Here is a 22,330-nt window from a genome sequence, read left to right as displayed (position 1 = left end):
TATTTATTTATTTCTGTCACTTATACTTTCCTTCCCAGACTAGCTCTGTTTTTCCCTCCTTTGAGTACAACAGAGAAGATAAAGGTGACATTTTTAAAAGAACTCAAGGTTGACCTAACACTGCTCCAGTGGGAGTTTTACCCCTGGAATTCAATGAGAGCAGAATTAGGCCAACACTTTTCAAACTCCCATCGGTTAGAAAGGAGTCCCATTGCCAGCTTCTGGTCTTATACAACTCTGTCTGTCTAGGTTTTAGCATATCATTGGTGTATCTCACACATGCACATGGACTTTATCCTCAACACACCTGTGAGACAGAGAAGTACCATCATCACTTTACAGGAGGAGAACTGAGGCACTTTGAGACTGTGCGCTCCAAATAAATACGATTCCTCTGGGTCTGAAATGCTGAGACTATTTGAAAAACAGTTCAAGTGTCCCTGCTACCTCTTTTAGAGAGGCACCTCTCTCTCCCCCAGTCTCACTAGTATTTTGATAGGTCTGGAATGTACAAATGCCAGTTGGTGCTAACAACCTCCCCCTTTATTACTGATCATTTCTGTTGCAATAGCGTCTGCAGGTCTCAAATCAGGGCCTCGTCATGCTAGCCATTGTACAAAAAAGTAGTGCAAAAACAGTTCCAGAGAGCTCACAGCCTAGCATTTTGACAATATGCAATCAGTGGATGAGCAGACGAACAGGGCATGGAAGGGCAAGGTAACCATAAACACCAGTGAGTTTGCATAAGTCACTAATTATACTGGCTTCAGTATTCACGATAGGCTGCTCTCCAGTACCTTCAACCATATATTTTGACTATTTTATTTGGTCATCAGCCCTTTTCCCCCACCTCTCTTTTTACACTTAAACGCCACCCCTTGCAATACCTACAACTGGCTGGGTCACTGATGTTACTATCGGTCACTTCTGGGCACCTGCAGAAGAGAATTCCCACAGGCAGCCCCTACAAATACTCATATTCAACAGATGCCCTGAGCTCCCTTAGCAATCCAGGGTACTCCCCAGCTTTAACCAGTCACCTGCTGTTCCACCATTCCAAGGTATATCTGTCAGTTCTAAGGAACACAGTCCCTGACTGATCTCTCAACCAGAGCAAAGCTTTGCATCTTAATCTTGGCAAGCAAAACTGATAACTGCCCCAAGGTGAAAATAAAAGCCTGAAAGGAAAAAAGCTCCTAATCTGAAATCGCCTGATAAAGATTTACAGGATAGACTACAAGCTTCAGAGACTTCTCACATATTTCTAAGAATGAAAATATTTAACTGCGGTAATGCAACAGGAAAGGAAGTTCCCTCATAGATATAATAGTCTAATGTTTCCACACTCAGCTGGAATAATGGGGTAGGTATAGGGCAATGCAATATCATGTGTTGCAATTATATACTCCCACCCACAGCCAAATTATTTTGTTTATAGTCTATATATTTATATGCATGCACACACATTAGAGAATGAATCTTGGCATATATACACACACACACACACACACGCCATGGTTTTCACAAGTGGCCTGTGATTTTGTGTGCCTTACTTGAACCATATGAAAAGGGCCAGTTTTCAGAAATTTCTGAGCACCCACGCTCTGGAAGTCAGGCACCTCCAAAACACCTCTAGTCCAGCACCCAAAAACCCTAGTTCGGCACCCAAAAACCCTAGTTATATATGACAGATTTCCAAAAGTAAGATTTTCAGTTCATACACGCACAGGCGCACACAGGCTTATAAGTGCAGAGGTGACCTCCAAGTGATAAATTGCAGAGCTGAGTTATAAATGTATTTATCACTCACTTTTGCCCACTTCACGTGCCAGTTCCCTCAGGGATTTACTCAACCAGAAAACCAGCTTTCCAATGGCACACAGAGCACTGACTTCTAGCTCTGGGAAGTCCAAAGACAATGAATTGTAAAGCCTTAACATTTTTATTTTTTTCTGGCCATCCAGGGGTTACAATAACTTTCTCTGTTGCATTTCACACCTGGGGCTGGGAGGAGCGAACACTACCTAAGGTTGACTCATGTTTAGAATTTTCTCTATATGCAGCAGACAGCCCTGTAATGAGATAGGGGATCAGGAAGAACAGTGGCTTCTGCTAGACTGTACTAGACTCCCCCGCAGTGCACTGTGAAGGTTTCTATGGGATTTTGCGTAGTTTGACAGAGCTATGTAGAAGCCTGGCGGAGCCCACACTGCATGCACTTGCCACAGTTTGCCACATTACAGCCAGCAGGACAAAGTACTTCTAGCTAATAATGATGAAGGCAGGGGAATACGGTCCAGATGGCAGATGGGCTCCCAAGGGAGGACAGAGGAAAACTGTCTGAGCTGGGGGAATGGCAAGAGGCACATCCCAATTCTTCAACTTTCCCTAGATCCTGCAGCTTGCTGTCAAAAGGCCGTAAGACTGGGTGCTCTAATTTAATTGCATGCACACATTTCAGCCTGGGTTGGGAGCTGGGAAACCATTCTACACCAGGGTCCACATTAATAATGTTTCAGGCAGCTCCTGAAAGACGAAAGGGATTCACCAAGGTGCAGAGTTCAACATTGGGGGGGTCACCACAGTACAAGTTTGGTCCACTAAAGCATAGTTAGTTTCATCCCAGACAAGTATCAGTGCTTCCACTGAGGAGGAGGAAGGGGCATTGAATTTTTCATGCAAATGGCTGGATCACTCTCTCTCAGCGGTAGCCAAGGCATTTATTCTCTCACGCTGTCTCTTTTTTTTTTTAAAAAAAAATATCATTAGCATTCAGTGAATGAATTCTCATTTCATAGCAAAGCACTGGTGACTCACAATTGCAGACACATTTCAGAGGGAAGAATCTTTTTGAACGAAATGAACAAAAACATCTCATGCAAGCTTCGATTTCGCCTTCTGTGGAGGAAGCAAGTAGAACTGAGCAAGATAGGTAATATGACAAAGCCAGACACCCTCACGCACTGTCTAGCTAGGTATTTATACTACACTCCCTGTGGTATACAAGTATTCAGTGCACTTGAGTTCTGAGTTCTCCCCATAAAACTTAAGGACAGAGGGGGCGTGGGGACAAACATTGCAAGATGAGAATTGAGAGGACAGAGGTAATATCCAGATTACAGAGGAGTCAAACACAAACACAAATCCAAACACCCTTGAACCTAAAGTTCAGCTATAAACCTAAGGGTCACACCCTTTTTTTTAAAACATAGGATGAACAAAAACGACCAGCGCTGAAAACGTTCACTAAAAAAACCCAAACTGCAGTAACATATTTTTGTACAAAGGAAGATTGGAATGTGCATACTGGAGTCGCTAGCTGATGGCTGTTTGAGAGCAAGGATGGGACTTTTCAGGGCTTGTCAAACTCTTCCAGCAGAGTCTTTCAGAGCAAACAATTTTCTGCATTTTCAAGAGTTGGTTTCTTAGTAGATTCATATCATAGGTTAAGCTGGGGGAGTGATGGCAGGGATTTGGCTCACCGACTTCCTCGGTTTGCATCAGTGTCACAAACTAGAATTCAGCCTGTGGAATCAAGATTTGATAAGCCAGCAAAGAATCAATGTTATTTATCTATAGTATGGTAGTGCTTGGGCACTGCCATCAAGGTTGGGACCCCATTGTGCTAGGGGACCTGTACATACACATAGTGAAACACAGTCCCGGCCTTGAAGACCTTATAATCTAACTAGATAAGACAGACAAATAGAAGAGCCTTGCTCATGGCCACAGCAGCTAAGTGGCAATTGGGAATAGGAGCCAGATGTCTGGATTCCCATTCCAATGCCCGATCAACTCCCTCAGCAATAGGCTGTTCCTTCCACTTTTCGTACTACACTGTTTGCACATCAGAATAAAAATCAAAGTTCCATGTAATTAAATACCAATTATTTTGATTGAAATTTTCAAAGACGACTAAGGGATTGAGTCACATCTACATTCAGTGGGCCTTGAGAGAGACAACCCTAGTCTTCAGCCTGATATTTTTGTTAATAGTGAAGCACTGAAATAGGTAACTGACAGCAAACACAAGCTTTCCTTCCAAGCCCTGGTACTCACTGATACCAATTAATGGACCAAATTTGTCTCTGGTGTAAGTTCAATGGAGTTTCACCAGGCCTGATTTCAGCCAAATGTGCTTGAATTACTCTAACTGCAAATTAAGGCTAGGTTTAGATAAAGTAAAAGGTGACTCAAACCTAGATTATGAACTCTATATCTTCATACAGCAGCAACAGCACAGAGCTGGTGAATGAGAACCAGGAAGTGAAACCAACTAATCTATTTTCCATTGTCTATTTTCATTCAAAGAAATGCAAAGAGTAAACGACCAAAAAAAAATTAAACTTATTCAACTTTTCAATTACAGCATCAGGTCTTACTAGTAACAGAGGCAGAAACTTTGTTATTGTGATGACTTTCCTAACCTAACTTCACCCCCTTCAAACCATTACACTTAGGCTTGGAGGGATCTGATTTTTATCAGTAAATGTCGGCAAACATTCATTTCACCATACACATGCAAAGCAACGAAAAAAATGTTCATCTAGAACCATCAAAATTAACAGATACACAAAACAAGAAAAATGCTGATCGAGAAATCAGAGTTTGATTTAGGGATCTTTACTTTGTATATTTTGACATGTGATGTTGACAATGTGTGTTTTAACAGTTATGAATCTCTAACTTTTTGACTCTCAACACCTTACTGTCATTAAATAATTATTGCCTGACACACCCACCCGTGACCCCAGCCTTCAGCTGCCACTCAGGTCAAAGAGTGGAGGGCACCTGGCTCCCATTGAAATCAACAGCAAGAATAAGAAAAGTTGCTGAGGCTCATCCGCCCCTCTGACCACTACCCCATGGCTGCATGGCCACATGGGCACTCAATGGACGGAACAAGTGATCAGCACAGTTCTTCTTTAGCTCAGTGAAGCACGCACAGGAAAATGGAGGGATTGAAGGAAGCCTGTTCCAAACAACTAGAATTTCACGGCTACGAATTTAAGGCAATGCAGGTGCTGCTGAGTCACAGAAGCCACCAGAGCTTCTGTACGTAGTGCCCAAAAGAAACCTAAATTTGGGGAAAGAGGGAGAGAAACTCGAGAGAATCAGCCCTCACGTTTTTCAATTGTTACCTTCAAAATGGGTCCTAGCAAACAAAAGGAGCCCAATTTTTGAGCTGCCCAGGTAGCGTTAACCATCTGAGTGAAAAAATTCAGATATTTCCCCCCCCCCATCCTGAACCATGATGAAAGGCCAAAATATTGAAGTTTTCTGTAGAATAAGATGATCTCAAAAATTTCAATATGGAAATATCAAAATGTTTTGTTTTGGACATTTTTATCAAAACAAAAAGTTTCAGTATTTGCAAAACAAAACGTTTAATTTGGAGGCAGGTCAATATTAAACTGCATTTCTATATAGTGCCACACTGCCCCATGGGAGCTCTAGTTCTGAATGCTTTGTACCCCATGGTCCTCTAGGCATCAGGCTTCAATGCACATTCCATGATGCACTGTAGTTATTGACTCCCATGACCCACCATACATAGCTATCAGAGAGGCGACTGCCTGGTGCATCATGGGAGATATAGCCCAGCCACAGAGCCTGTCCCACAGGGAACAATAGGACATGAAACATCCAGAACGGCAACTCCCATGAGGCAATGTCACACTTCAGGAAATGCTGCTCCCTACTGAACGGACTCTAAGCAAAACCTATTGGGTCAGTTCAACAAACCAAAATATTTAGATGAAATATTTCATTTTGGATCAGTTTGACCTGCATGTTGATTTTCCATTGGAAAATTTTAAAAAAAATTAGGGATTTTGCAGAAACTACATTTTCTGTTGAAAAATCATTTTCTTGGAAAATTTTGTTCTGTTTGTATAGCACCTAGTGCAAAGGGATTCTGATCTGTGACTGGGTCTCCTAGGCCCATAATCTTCCATAATCGTACTGAGGGAAGAAAGTATAAGGTATAAATCAGACTGCTTCTCAGAATCTAAAAACGTAAATCACCATTCGTCACCCAGACTGTGCCCTTTCAATTTTCCAAATTGCCCTACAGAGTAAGAATAGACTTCTCTTTGCCTTTGCTTAGTCATAGTGCTGACCATGCACGTTTTTCCTTTATAAGTGTTTCTCAGGGCAGGACAAACTGTTCTGGCACCTTCTCTTCTCTCACGCACACAGAAGGGACACATTTTGCCATCTGGTTTAAAAAGATAATAAAAAGCTTTGGTTAGCAGCGCCAACAAATTACAGACTAATTTCAAACACAAGAACGAAGAGGTGGGTAATTCTTTACAATGCCGGGCACAATTTCTTTCCTAATGGGAATGGTTGTAATTATCTCCTGCAAGTCATTTCATTCAGTAGTATAGGGGCTACTGTCCTGGAGTCTTCATATTCCACCTGCCCTAGAGAGGGAATCCCATAAAATAATATTGACAGCCTATAAAACAAAGACACTCCCTTGCAGGAAATGTGGAACTTTAATATTGTATGAGTTTATTGCATAAACCATGCCAGGAGACCACAGTAAAGGTGACCAGAGCTGATATGCTGAGCTTCCCCACTTCACCTGGCAAAACAATCAAAATAGCTTTTAAAAGTCAGGCCAATTTAAAAAGACAAACTGAGCAAATAGGTGACGCCTTAAGGGTTCTCTTACATGTCCATGTTTTGCAATTCTGTGAGGCCCTGCAGGATTCCATGTCCAGTTACACTAGGTTAAAATAGCATTCTGAGTATTGGGCAGCCATAGGAGTACCAACAGAGTTTCCTCATGTTTAATATCATTACTCTGGATACCCAGAGGGATTATTAAGGATTTGCCACTTACTTGTCACTTTGGATTTCTCTGCTTCCCACCCTCCCACCACGCATGGAATAACGGCTGCACTCATTGAACTGCAAAATATTGACATGACCTCCTCTAAGGGCATCTAAAGAGACTGGTTATCCTGGGCAGATTTGGAGCTGACACTCAGAATACTGCTACTATGTTAAAAGTTCAGTCCTTTGCCAATCCAAATAAGCTGCCTTTCCGGGATGGACACCCTCAGGCTGGCAACAGAAAGGAGTAAGGGCACAACGCTCAGGTGACGAGAAGGAGACTGAATCTGGGTTGCACCCAACAGACTGCTTTGGCAAAGCAAAGCGTGGACAACATGGCCTGGAATTCCATCTGGTGATACACACAGAGGAAAGGGTTCTGGTGAGATGTTCTGTGGCATGGGGAAGAAGAACAGCACTAGCACAAGAAATAAACGTATATCAGGAGGTTGAAAAAGCTCCAATCTAGAGGGTTGCTTTGCTTTACCTCCCTAAACAAAGTCTACTAGGGTTTTTTTCTTAAATCGCATGTACTGCAGTAGCACCTAGGGACCCCAGTCCCGTGCCAGGACCCCGTGGTGCATACTACTCCTTAGCTTTCATATAGCACTTTTTATCCATAAACCTCAAAAGCACTGGATAAAGTATCACTAGTCCCATTTTACACAATGGGGAAGCACAGAGAGGGGAAGTGACCTGCCAAAGGTCCCCCAGCAGGTCAGTAACAGAGCCAGGAATAGGACCCAGGTCTTCAAGTCTTGTTTCAGTGCTCTGTCCACTAAACCACATTGTCTCCCGTAGACAAGATTATTTTAAGAAGTCTCTCTCTCCTGCCCCCTCTTAGAAATATCCTTAAGAATCAATTATCCTTCCCATATGGGAGGTATTTCTGCTGTCACAAGGTGAAACTAGGAACATATCAAGATTATCCCCACAAAGCCCTATAGAGTGGTAATCCCACAATGCCCTTCTTCTCTATCCCAATGCATTCGCTTCACAGACCTGCGCTCAGTTTCTCACTACCACCACCCCTCTAACTTCGTCAAAGGTAAAGTCAAAATTAATTGCCACTGTATAGCTCACACGTGGACCATAAAGACATACTGCCCTGCTAACGTACCTGCTCTGTGGACTACTGAGAGGGTGGCTGTTGGTTTGGTACCTTTCACCTCATTAAATTCATATCCACCACCACAGGAAGGAAGATGACAAAGGCCATCATCCTCCAGTCCTTCACCCAAGCTTAAAGAAAACAGTTAGTGAGGCAGTAAGAAGGGACCTGACCTTGGGCTGGAGTACCTGTAGCATTCAAGTCAAATCACTGTGTTGTAGGAATAGTGTACAGTGAAAGACAAGGATTTTACTGGCTCGACTCTGGCCCCTCTCGCCAAGGTACGTGAGCGTAGATGTTCATCAGCTACCAGAATGGTGCTTATCTATCTGCTACGACTAGCTTTCTGTAGGCCATATTTCTCATGTTGTAAGGTTCTCAGTTTTTGAAAGGGGAAGGGAATGGTTGAATCAGTTCCTTTTATATTGCACTAAATGATACATGCCTCATTTTCTAGATTCTGCCAAAATCAAGGTGGAAAAAACCTGCAAAAACAGGAGGTCAATTAAAAGAACAAGAATCCCCAAACTATCATCAGCCAGGGTACAGCACCCTATACATGACACAGAACAGAAAACCAGACAGCACCATTCTGGGACACAGTTATTCGTCAAGACTCCATGAAACATAAATTGTTATTTTAACCAACTAAATTTCTACCCACACTTAGGCTCAAAAACGCATCACAAAAGATAATCTGCTGTGTTTCAAGCTGCAGTGACAGCTTACACAATTTCAGACTGGCAGCTTTTCACTCTGCGCTCTTGAGAAAGCATTTGATGGATTTCACTAGCTTTAAAACCCTTTGCCGGTCTGTTTTAAAAGCAAGTTCGGCTGATCACCTGTTTGGAGAATATCCAACTTGAAGACACAGAGGAGTTCCGCTATTCATCACCTCCTGTAGTTTCACCTGAGTTACAGGGAATAGCACCCTACAGTGATGCTATTTGGGAGGGAGGATATTAAAAAAAAAAAATCTAGTGTATCTTTAAAAATTGGTTTAAATTAATCTGGGATAAACACACGACAATCACAATTGTAGTGTTACTTCAGGGCAGAGTTAAGGTAATCTGAGTGCCTTACCTGTATACCTCTTACCATGTTTGGGTTTCTTTTAAGTGAAAACTTAATTCTGAATTTCCTTGGTTTATAATGCTCGGATTGGGGACAACCGTAATACCCCTATCAAATGCTTTCCCCCCTGTAAATTACTCTCACCTTTAACTCCATTCTAATGTAGTTTTTTGTCTGGAAATAGTCATTCTTGTGTCACACCCACACATTTTATGCTGGTGAAGTTCTGCTGACTTCAGTGGAGTTACTCTTGATTTACACCAATGTGAAAAGAGAATTAGGCTCAGTGGCACCAGATGGAAAAGAACACTAGATCAGCAGTGCTTCCCCAGGGCCAGCGCAGGGTTGTTCCCCATAACATTTTCTCCAGTGGAACTTTTACACTCTCAGGTCTCTTGAATGCTGCGGTGTCACCTGGAACACAGAAAGCTGCAAGGCTGGCTCCAGAGTGGAAAAATCTTTGATTCTTCTCCTGGGGAGTTCATTTGAGGAACCACCCTGCATATTTCAGAACTCTGCCACTTGCTGGGAATGTTTGATAAATAGGTGCTCCCAGCCATGCTGTGAGCCACTCTGTGAGCCACACCCAGGTTGAAAACTCCAGGGGAGACCCACACAAATGCTTTTCTCTGCACTTTCCTTTTAACGTAGTAGGCTGGCAGGGCAGGGCAGACAAGAGTACATTCTGCACCTTAGAGCTGATTCACTTCTGTAGGGTCACATGCGGAAAGCACTTGTTCCTGAGCTGCAGTTTGAGTAGGGAGGGGAGAAAGGCTTACAGGGCCTCTCAGAAGCAGCAGCAAGAATCACGTTTGTTATTGCACGCCGGAGAAAGAAAGAGATAAGGGATACCACAGCATCAAGTTAGCCATTTAACGAGAAAGCCCTTGTACAGTAAACAGCGGTAGTCACAAAGCAGAAGTGTAACAGAATGGGATGGAGATTCGATTCACACAGGAAATGCTGACACCCTATCAGATGCCTTCATCTCTGCTTGTAGGGTTCTCTCCCATGCATTTCTGCAGGGCAGGGCTGGGGGAGGGAGGGGAAACAGTCCAAGATGAAGTTGGTTGCATAAAAGGAAACTTGTTTTGTTTGCTACTGACTGGTAAGCAGACACCAAGACTAGGGCTCGTAGCTTGGAAACCCAAGCTACCTACATTCGGTGAAGAAATTACAAACCGCAACAACAAGCTTGCTTGCATTAAAGAAGAAGTTAACTGAATACTGTACTATGAACATATGGAAAACACATGAATATTTCACATTAGAAAAGAAGTGTCTGGGGATGTGACAGTTCAAGAGCAACTACAACCTCAAGCAGTGTTAAATAAGACAAAACACAAAGAAGATCTCATTTAAGGTTATTTAAAATTTGTCCATCCATTGCTCTAGGGCATATACAACACAACACATATCCTCAGTCTACACTGTAAACCCACAATCACCAGTTAAGTTCCCCTCCCAAGACAGACACCATCATATGATGACCCAAGAATATACACTACATAGTAAAACGTCGATGTATAACGTAAACTATGGTCCAATTACTACTAAACCGTGAGTGTTAGTAGCTCTCTCACTTTAGTGGAGGTTGGGGTTTATTGATTTGTATTTGTTCTACCTGAATGTATACTTTAACTTCTGCATAGTGCACCAAAATATACAGTACTAGGAATAGGACTATACCAGAATTAGAGTAGAGTAATGGTTCTCAAACCATGGTCCCTGGACCACCAGTGATCTGCAGAGTACTTGCTGAGGGACTGTGGAAAGCTGGTTGGTCCACAAGCAGCTGGCTCCTCACTTTTTCATCTGCCTACTTTCATTAAGAGACAGCTAAAAACAACATAAATACTTTCTGAATATTACTTTTCGACAAGCAGTTGCTGTAGTTGCCACAGAGATGTTACATGATGGTGAATGGAGGGGAGTTGTCCATTAGACAATCTCAAGATTGTAACAGAGCAGAAGGTCTGCTCTAGTTAAGGTTAAGACTTGCTTACAGTTGAACAGATGGGTTTTCTAAGTGCGCTATAACGCACAAGCTTACTCAAATGGTCTTCAAAATTGCTGCGCCTCATCAGCGTCAGGTGGTCCCAGTTTGGAGTGTTTGAGGAAGGCGTTCCCAATATACAACCCCCCCCCCATCCAAAAATCACAGCATCAAATTTACTGTCTTATAACTTCTTTTTTGTGCACACCTGGAGCTTGAACTCTGATCCTCCCCAAACTGACATCACCAGCTTGAGATCAATCGCAGCTGGTGTCCAGGACCCATTGCACCTTTGAAGCAGCATTTATTCAAGGTAGAACTGCAATGGGGTAGAGCCAAACTGATATGCCACCGAGAGTGAAGTGCAGACCTGCAGCAGGACCGGGTTTATTCCAAGATGGATGAAGATGCAATCCATGCTATGAAAGTGGTTGAGAATGCCTGGACTCAGGTGACTACTCTTATTGTTTTTCAGGAAGTATTTTACAGTTAAACGTCCTTACTGCTCTCCCATCCCACACCCAATCATAGCATAGTCAGTCTTTGGCCTACTGCGCTGTATTTGAATTTTCTGTTTTGGCTAAAGGGGTCACTCCCAGATATCTAAGCTATTCAAATAACAAACAGCATAGCAAGTTTCACCCATAAAGCTCAGAGAAATTTACAATAGGTGAGACTGATCATCCCTATTTTACAGGTGGGGGAAACCGAGGCAGAGAGGGAGGATGACACTTGCCAAGGTCCGTTTCACTTCAGTGCCCAATTCACCAGGCCATGCTGCTTCCCCAAAATTTAGTATTTAAATTTACCAGATGTCAATACCAGCCAAGACTGCCACAATACTTCCCTCTCCACTATGGTAGCAGCCATGGTCTTCCCACTGGGCCACTCGTAACCCCACTGGTAGTGTTTGGTAATTAATTGACTGGATCACTTGTTCCTTCTCCTGCAGGATAAGTCTATGTCCATTAGCTCAGGGAACAAGAAACTCAAAACCACACCAGGTCTCCTGAACATCAGTGAAACACCACTGACATTGTCCCCATCTGATCCCTTACTGTCTCTAACAATAACACAGTCTCTAACAGAACACATGTTCTGCCAGTATGGTGTGAAATGATCTGGGTTCCAGCACAGCAAGGAGAGAGATTATCCCCGTGCCCAGATAAAGGAGAGTTTTGGGTTGAGCCTGAAGCACTGCAAAACGCAGCTCCTTGAGCACACAACCCTGTGACGTGGGCATATCACAGGGGCTAGCTCAGTGCTAATTTCACAGCAGCAGCGGGCTCTAGGTAGTGAGGCTGGCAAACCTTTCCAGAACAAGGATTTTAATGCCCCTAGGCCCCCTTTTGAAGAACATTTGTTCTCCAGAGGGAGAGAATAATTGTTTCACCTACAAGATTTTCAGCCCCACAACTTCCAAATGAGAAAGGTGCCAAACAAACCAGCCATTTGGTATCTCCCTCCTCCCCACCTCTACACACACAGCACTCTTAAGTAACAATCCCGTAGCAGCCGGCGTTCACCCTCGCAGGATCTGTGCTCTCTGTATGGAACCATTAAGGCACCATTCAGAGCTCCTCTAGGGTCTGGCTGTTTCACCTCCTGAGGCATGTGCCATTGCCCCCAGGCGACACAGTTCACTTTGTTTACTGCAGAAATAGAAAGCGACCATTTCAAATCTGAATGCGAGGCTCAGAAAATAAACGGCAGCGTCCCTCTCACCCTTCGAGGGCAAGTTGTCTTACTATCCATTCTCACTACAAGTGGATAGCAGTGCTGCTATAAATGATGGAACCACCCTCCCCAATACACACACTTATCTAGACAGTAGGTCTTCTCCCGTGAGCTTAGGAAACACACCCACCCAAACAGACATTGTATATGGACAACCCGGTCATCAGAGTCGTCTTGCTACAAACCTGGAAAGGGCTTCCTCCATCACTTCTCCCCATTAGGGAAGAAATCTTCCACTCAACAGCTTGAGGCACCCCCCAGGAACTGGTTTGGAAAAACCCTTTTGTTTCTAGTACTCATTACAGTGAGGAACTCATAACCCTGAGAACTAGAATTAGCATGTGTGGGCATCGCACATCCCTTCCTACCACCCCAACCACTCAACTGACCCTCAGCCAAGCCCAGAGCATTCCTGCTATCTCAGCGCCTTCCAGACTCACATGCAAGCCCTATTATACACTCAGGATGAACCTCAACCCTCTAAAAATGTAGCACTCAACACATCTTTTAATAGCATGTGCTGATGCACAGCTTCAGGGCATCTGTTTTTACTAGGGCTGTCGATTAATCGCAGTTAACTCACGTGATTAACTCAAAAAAAGTAATCGTGATTCATTGCGGTTTTCATCGCACTGTTGAACAATAGAATACCAATTGAAATTATTAAAATATTTTTGGATGTTTTTCTACATTTTCTAATATATTGATTTCAATTACAACACAGAATACGACGTATACAGTGCTCACTTTATATTATTATTTTTATTACAAATATTTGCACTGTAAAAATGATAAAATAGTATTTTTAAATTCACCTCATACAATACCGTAATGCAATCTCGACATCATAAAGTGCAACTTACAAATGTAGATTTTTTTTGTTACATAACTGCACTCAAAAACAAAACAATGTAAAACTTTAGAGCCTACAAGTCCACTCAGTCCTACTTCTTGTTCAGCCAATCACTAAGACAAACAAGTTTGTTTACATTTACAGGAGATAATGCTGCCCACTTCTTATTTACGATGTCACCTGAAAGTGAGAACAGGAGTTCACGTGGCATTGTCTAGCTGGCATTGCAAGGTATTTACGGACCAGATATGCTAAACATTCATATGCCCCTTCATGCTTCAGCCACCATTCCAGAGGACATGCTGATGATGCTAGTTAGAAAAATGTGTTAATTAAATTTGTGACTGAACTCCTTGAGGGAGAATTGTGTGTCTCCTGCTCTGTGTTTTACCTGCATTCTGCCACATATTTCATGTTATAGCAGTCTGGGATGACGACACAGCACATGTTGTTTGTTTTAAGGACACTTTCACTGCAGATTTGACAAAACTCAAAGAAGGTACAAATGTGAGATTTCCAAAGATAGCTACAGCGCTCGACCCAAGGTTTAAGAATCTGAAGTGCCTTCCAAAATTTGAGAGGGATGAGGTGTGGAGCATACTTTCAGAAGTCTTAAAAGAGCAACACTCTGGTGTGGACACTACAGAACCCGAACCACCAAAAAAGAAAGTCAGCCTTCTGCTGGTGGCAACTGACTCAGATGATGAAAGTGAACATGCGTCAGTCTGCACTGCTTTGGGTCATTATTGAGCAGAGCCCCTCATTAGCATGGACACATGTCCTTTGGAATGGTGGTTGAAGCATGAAGGGACATATGAATCTTTAATGCATTTGGCGTGTAAATATCTTGCAATGTCGGCTACAACCGTGCCATGTGAACACCTGTTCTCACTTTCAGGTGACATTGTAAACAAGAAGTGTGCAGCATTATCTCCTGAAAATGTAAACAAACTTATTTGTCTTAGTGATTGACTCAACAAGAAGTAGGACTGAGTGGACCTGTAGACTCTAAAGTTTTACATTGTTTTATTTTAATAGGTTTTTTTGCTACATATTTCTATATTTGTAAGTTCAACTTTCATGATAAAGAGATTATATTACAGTACTTGTATGAGGTGAATTGAAAAATACTGTTTCTTTTGTTTTTATAGCACAAATATTTGTAATAAAAAATAAATATAAAGTGAGCACTGTACACCTTGTGTTGTGCTGTAATTGAAATCAATATATGATATACATTAAAAATGTAGAAAACATCAAAAAATATTTAAATAAATGGTATTCTATTATTGTTTAACAGTGCAATTAATCATGTGATTGTGATTAATTTTTTAATCACTTGACAGCCCTAGTTTTTACTATATCCTCTCCCCACCCCCAGAGATAAGAATGGATGCAAGTTATCCCAAAGTGGCCCCAAACCAAATGTCCTTTGACTCCTGCTACAAATCCAAGGAAGGATGACCTTGTGATTAAAGCATTTGACCAGGACTCAGGAAAACTCGGTTCAATTTCAGGCTCTGCCTAGCTTGTCGTTTTCTGTCATGTTAGATTGTGATTCCTACAGAGGACAACTTACTTACAAGATCAGTGGTCAGGGTTACCAGTGGGGTTAGATGTTGATAGATGTTTGGCTGCGTATGTGTGTTCCCTCTGTGTGCCACCCCAGCCCTGCGCAGAAAACTGGCATGGCAGACCTTGAGCAAACCCACCCAATGACCACAAGATCCGTTAAGGGAGGTATGACGTTATTGACATGAACTGTGACTGTATAGACCATTGTTGCAACCAAGGTCCTATAGTGGCACCAAAATTGTACAAAGGAGTGTCATAAATATAAAGGGAAGGGGAAACACCTTTAAATCCCTCCTGGCCAGAGGAAAAACCCTTTCACCTTTAAAGGGTTAAGAAGCTAAGTTAACCTCGCTGGCACCTGACCAAAATGACCAATGAGGAGACAAGATACTTTCAAAGCTGGAGGCGGGGGAAACAAAGAATTCTCTCTGTCCATGTGTTGCTTTTTCTGGGACCAGAGCAGGAATGCAGGTCAGAACTCCTATAAAGAGTTAATAAGCAGTTTAGTTAGATATGTGTTAGATTCTGTTTTGTTTAAATGGCTGATAAAATAAGTTGTGCTGAATGGAATGTATATTCCTGTTTTTGTGTCTTTTTGTAAATTAAGGTTTTACCTAGAGGGATTCTCTATGTTTTGAATCTGATTACCCTGTAAGGTATTTACCATCCTGATTTTACAGAGATGATTCTTTTACTTTTTCTTTAATTAAAATTCTTCTTTTAAGAACCTGATTGCTTTTTCATTTTTCTTAAGTTCCAAGGGTTTGGGTCTGTGTTCACCTATGCAAATTGGTGAGGATTTTTATCAAGCCTTCCCCAGAAAAGGGGATGTAGGGCTTGGGGGGGAAAGATGTTTCCAGGTGGGCTCTTTCCCTGTTATTTTTGTTAGACACTTGGTGGTGGCAGCAATAAGGTCCAGGGACAAAAGGTAAAATAGTTTGTACCTTGGGGAAGTTTTAACCTAAGCTGGTAAAAATAAGCTGGGGGGGGTTTTCATGCAGGTCCCCACATCTGTACCCTAGAGTGGGGACGGAACCTTGACAGGAGGTCTAGTAAGGTGTCTATGAAAAGGTTGTAATTTGCTGGTTATGATTATGCTGTCTGCATGTGTGTATCATTTTTGTATCTGAAGTTATGAATATTGACTATGAACTTGTATCTCAATGCGTTTGATTCTAAGTAGCACCAGGGAAGCATTTGGGCAGCTTACTGAGAAGGGACTCTTCAGATTAATTGCCCAATCTAGAAACACGGTTAACTAACAATGGACCATGGGAGACTCCAACCCACATATGAGGAGTCTTCCTGGGAATGTCCAAGGCAGCATGTGAGCAATTGCCGCTCTATCTGTAAAGAACCGAGTCACGCATGGACAAGTGACTTGCCCATGTGACTACAAACTCCATCTTGCTGCTGTGATTTTCTACAGTAAGAACAAAGGAAGCACAAGCCACATGGCAAAAGGACTATAAAAGGCAGGACATAGGGCAACAAATGGGTTAAGTCTGGGTGAGCAGAGAACGGAAATGAACTACCTCAGCAGGCAACAATTTTTACAAGCTCAATTTTCTTATCAAGCCAAGAAGTTTAAGGTCAAGAAAAAGCTCTAGGCTCCAAGCCTAGCCTCTAAGCGAATTTGGCTTTCTGGCAAGTCAGGCTAGAATAGGAAGATAGATTGGCTGATATGCACTTTCTGCAAGGTGGAGACTCTCCACTGTTTGCTTTGCTTCTTCTCTCCCTTTTTTCCATTCCTCCCTTGCGTTTGCACAGTTGCAGCTCTCCAGCAGTGGCAGAAGCAGTTGCCTGATGTAAAACTAGCCCTTGGTTTCCTAGCACTGCAGTAACAGACCCACAAGCCTGGGGTTTCCTTTCATGCCAGATTGAGGGAATCCCCTTTCCAGTCAGATGTTCCTGTCAGCCAGGCCTGCTCAAGCGCATTCCAAGAGCCCAGTCTATCCCCACCCCTCCACACACTATACACACAGAGCCAGCCCTGGAATCATTAGCGGCCAACTGCAGAAACTTATATGGCCTGAGTTTTTATTTTTCCCTCTCTGGAAAGCCATAATCCTGACCAGCGGGGTAGTTTATCCACTTTTCCAACAACTGCTCTGGCATAGATGTGCGTGTGTGTGTTGGGGGGGGGGGGAAGAAATGGTTTTCAAAACCCACTGCAACATCCTAGAACATATTCATTGAGAAAACTAAAAGGGGAGTTTTGTTCTCTGCTGAACCAACACAGTGGAAAGAATTTCCCACTAAATCCCTTGAGTGGAAAAAAAGCTAAAAATCTGCATTTAAATAGTAACTGGTTTTGGAAAAAATAAAACCCACATGAGTGTGAATAAAATAAAGCTTAAGCAGTTTAACAAACAAAGAAACAAAACAAATAAACATTCCCTCACCGCCAGCAGACAGAAAGCGAGCTGCCATAAACTCTGTGACAGATGTGGAAATGCCACGTAATAATATTAGAATAGTGAGGTGTACATTTTGATTAACACTTTATGGGATCTGGTCAGCGAGGGGAAGTGGCTGTATATCGGGTTAGAAGACTTTCCTGTGGGAATGCACTGATCTAGCTTAGAGGGGCTTGGAAAGAACACACAAGAAAGTAACACAATGGCTTCTCAGAGAAGCAACTTCCGAGCAGACACTTAGGAGGGGTGGGGGGCAAGGGGGCAATCACAAAACAATGGCGGACTTCCAGGCTCCAGTCTGAAGTGACACAGCTGTTTTTCCAGGCTGGGAACTAGAGATCAAAAGGGCAGTAAACAGTGAAACAGCCCATCTCAAGGGAAGAGGGGAGCAGGGTCGGTTGTCTTGGGTTCTCTCAGGAGACAAGCTGACACAAACAGAAGCTCTGCAGAGACATCTATAGGAAGGTTAGACTTACCCAGGTTCCCCCATGTGGGGGACAGTTTTGCACGGGGTAAGCTAGATGGGCGTATGGTGGCTGTTTTCTCTGAAAATCTAAATAAATATACTTTGCTTTTTGCTGGCTATCTGGTCACCGGTTACCGCCATCATTGCTCCCGGAAGGAAACTGCAGGTACTGAACATAAATTGGACCTGCTGAAGTAATTTGGTCAGTACAGAGTAGACTGCAACCCAGGCCCCGAGATGAGAGTGGGAAAACCATTGGATTCCATCCCAAGAGAAGTGACAGCCCAAGGCCCAAGACCTGAGTAAAGGTGCATTGAGAGAGACTGAGGGGGTCAGGACACAGTGTAGCCCAGTAACCACGGCAAGCTCCTACAAATAGCAGAAAAGAAAAAAAAATCTAAAATCCAAAGGCACAATACTACACAGTTAGTTACTCCTCTGCAAACTTTGCAGGAGTTAGCTTTATCCACAGGTACAAATGTTTACAGGATCAAATATATAAAACAACTTTGTCTTCTTTGGTAGAGGGCTTGATGGGGTGGGTGGCATTTGGGAATGCACAAGGCAGCAAAACAAAAAACAGAAAACCTCCACTTCATGGGAATCACAAACAAAACCTATGGGTCATCTAACCTGTCTCCACCTCTTGCCACCCCACTTCCAACCAGTGTTCCCCTATTGTGTATTCAGATACTTTGTCCAGTCTAGTTTTACATGATTTCATGGACTTCCACCTCTTCCCTTGAAGCACTTTCGCAATCTAACAAAATCTCTCTGTTGAAAATCCCTCCCCCCGAATCCTTAGCCTTGAATTTGCCTCTACTAAGTTTCATCTTGTTTCTATTTCCAAATTGTTTAAGAAGAATCTAGCAGGACTACAGGGTTCAGCAAATTTCCAAAGCTTGAAAGATCACAAAGATTAGAGAGAGAGAAATGCCCGTTTGTTTCCACAGATTTTTTTTTAAACGTTCAACTTTCGTGCAGTGCTGAAATAAATGCCCCAAGCAAAGGCAGTATATTAAAGCCAGTTCTAGTGAGTTCTGTAAGAGACACAAATGCTAAGCTCTAGGAAATGCCAAGCAGCACGGGGTGTGATTCCTTAATGGTACTGAAAGACATGCAAGGAGCTGCCAAAATGCTACATTGCTGAAGGAGATTTACTCAGGCATATGGCAGAATGGGAGGGATAGCTTCTTGGAGCTGACCTACAAAGGAAAATGAAAGTCATGCTTGGGATCTGTTTGCCCCTTTATGATATGTCAAGGTGGCCTATAGCATTATTTTTCCCTTACTTATTTTTAACATTAGAAATTCCAGTCTCAGCTACCTTGTTTTTCCTGAAAGGCTCTTTGGGCAACTGGAGAACTAAGTAGGTTTACAGACTTCAGAAATATCAAGGAAATGAAACCTGACAGGGGGCACAGTTTTTATTCAATTGTTTTAGACTCTGAGTGAAACAAGGGTCAATAGAATCCAAACATCTGAACAAACTCTTGGAAGAGTTTGTATTAAAGATCCAATTAAAGATCTTCAGTATAAGAAGGAATTCCTGACATTCCTATGCTTTCAAGTAAAGAGAAGAGCCAAAAAAAAGTTTCAGGGTAAAGACGTAACCCCCCCCCACAAAGTTCAAAATCCGTTTTCCCCACTTTATAGGTCACCCTTAAAAATGATTTCCCTTCCTTAGTCTGCCATCATGCCCTCAAATACACATCCCCTTCCAAAAAAAAAAAAAAAAGTCACAAGGAATTTTTCACTTTTGTTTCCCTTACAAAGGATCTGAAGTTGGACCTTTCCCCAACCACCGTTTAATAATACTTAGCACATACACCGCATTTTTCAGCGGTCAGTCTCAAAGCACTTTAGACAGAAGGTGGAGAAGCTTTTCCCAGATCTGGAAGGTTTCTGCTCTTTTTCTTCCTACAACAGCATTTCACCAGGCTTTTATATATACAAGCCGAATAACATTCAAAGTAATTTAACGGTGTGGACTTCTCCGTTAATTTGTATTCAGTTCTATTTTATTGTTTTCTTTCTTATTTCCCCCTTGGCTCTTTCATTTTAGATTTACTGAAGACTTTATACTGAGTGCTTATTTTTATTTGAATTGTTTCTTTTTTTTATAATAATTTCATATTCATTTTGGGATCAATGGACAACATAAAAAAAAAAAGTGACCTGATTTTGTGGGGCCAACTTGAGACACTTTGAATGGACCAGACTTCATAAAGTTCTGAGCATCCCTCTTTGGGAAAATTGGGTTTGGCAAAGGGCTCTCAAGTTGGGTAGCCAAAACAGAGGCACCCAAATCTAGCCACACTTGAATATTTAGGCTAAGTTGGTGAAAACCTAAGTATCTTTAATAGCAACCTGTTGATTTTGTGACACATCACAACAGACTGCCACGCTACACCCCAAGGAGGTCACTTACAGTAAGCCAAATACTCAACTCAATAAAATTTTCCTGGCAACATCATAGAACAGTTTAGGAAACAAAACAAAACAAAGCCAAACATAGTTAGGATGCCAAAAATGAAGCCCTTCCAGAAAGGGTTGTCGTCAAGGTAGGTCAAGCCTTGCCAGGGTCACTTAAAAATATATATATACACCTGCCAGATTTTGAAAGCTACAAGTAGGGACATTTGGGGAGAAAAATGTGAGAAATAGTTTAACGCAGATGTGCTGGATTTGGGACAACTTTATTCAATGGTAGGGATGGAGCAGTAATAAATATTTTGCTTAAAAAATAAACCAGGACTGTCCCTGCTAAACAGGTATGGCCAGCATGTATGCTTTAAAAAATTAAAAGCAGACGAGTACGGGGACTCTCTTCTTTTATAATGAATCACAGAATACTACTCGCTTTTTAAGCAACAATCTCCAGCTCTAAATAAACAAATAAATAGACAAATAAGCAAGCAAGCCCACACCAGAAAACACTGACCAGCTCCAAGACTGATCTAAGGTCTCCTCCTTGCTGGCCTTAGAACAGAATTAAGGATGGAATTGCCAAAAGCGCTAAGCCTTGGCCTAACTCTGCTCCCACCATCTTCGATGGGAGCAGAGCTGGGCCAATGATGAGCCCTTTAGAAAATCCCACCCTACTGAGCCGATGAAAGCGAGTTTCCATTTACTTGAATGGCTTTTGGATCAGGTCCTACGGAACCAGTGAGGACATACTGCTTGTTTAGCATACAAAAAAAAAAGTTAACTAAAATATTCCATTAGCCAACGCATGTGGAAATTGTGTGGAGACTTTTTGGTACCAGAATGCAGCTTTCACGCAGACTGCGGAAAATACAATATATCCTATTGGCTACCCTCCCCGCAACATATACTCAAATTGTTTAGGCATCAACCACTCTGGACCAGGAAGAGAAATTGGAAATAGTGTTGAAACATGTCTCCACTTTAAGTTAGTGGATCTGGTCCTATGAATTGTTAGGTATACAGCCCAAAATGAGTTTGGATACTAGCCAATAAAAGGAGGTATGATTTTGTACCTTCCACAGCCCCTATTATCCTTTAACATCTTATCTCCAAACAATGTTTTCACAAATGACAACTAGTGAGATCAAGTTTTCACTTCCAGTGTCTTATTTGTCTAGGCAGCGCTATCATTAATTCCAGGAGCCAGCCCTTCAGGCAGATACCTGGCCACCTGCATGTTCTAGCAGAAGTTTAGAACATATAGCAGCATTAAACAACATTGAAACACTATATTCATATCATGAAATTTTAATTAATTTTACAAACCACGAGCTGCCTACTTTCTTCCTCTAGGAAAACGCAGCCGGTTTTCAAAAGCTTATCATAAAAAAATATTTTCAGACAAGTGAACCAGTAAACATTTCCCTTTAAACCCTATAATGAATATAAGACACACAACAGCAGGTTGAAGAGTTAAGCACAATACAGTTTGAGAGAGTGTGTGTGTGTTAAAGAATGGAATGTAACATTGTGCTTAGTTTAGGAAGACATCACATTTGATAGAATATTTTCTTTAATATTTCATTTTTCCTATTTTAAAATGTTCAATAAAATGCAACTTTTTACAGAAAATTTTCTGTAAAATTTGAATTTAAAGGATAAATCAACCTCTATGTTCAATCTTCTCTCATCTACTCTTCCCCCCTTCAATATCTGATTTGGTATCTGAAGTAAAAAAAAAAAAAAAAAGATACAGGGATACGGACAAAGCAAGTGAAGAATGGCTGTGACTGGACAGCAGATATACAAGCGTGATGGTGAA

At 42.1% G+C, this 22,330-nt stretch overlaps 1 protein-coding gene across 3 annotated transcripts in view; it reads right to left on the bottom strand.

Annotated features, from left to right (window-relative positions):
• The window catches only part of ATP2A3 (ATPase sarcoplasmic/endoplasmic reticulum Ca2+ transporting 3), a 136,331-nt gene that overhangs the window by 88,920 nt on the left and 25,081 nt on the right, over nt 1-22,330 (bottom strand). The window lies entirely within an intron of this gene.

The sequence above is a fragment of the Lepidochelys olivacea genome (assembly GCF_965140295.1).
Source record: "Lepidochelys olivacea isolate rLepOli2 genome assembly, chromosome: 17".
Classification (NCBI taxonomy): Eukaryota; Metazoa; Chordata; order Testudines; family Cheloniidae; genus Lepidochelys; species Lepidochelys olivacea.
This window is presented reverse-complemented; position numbering and strand designations above follow the sequence as displayed.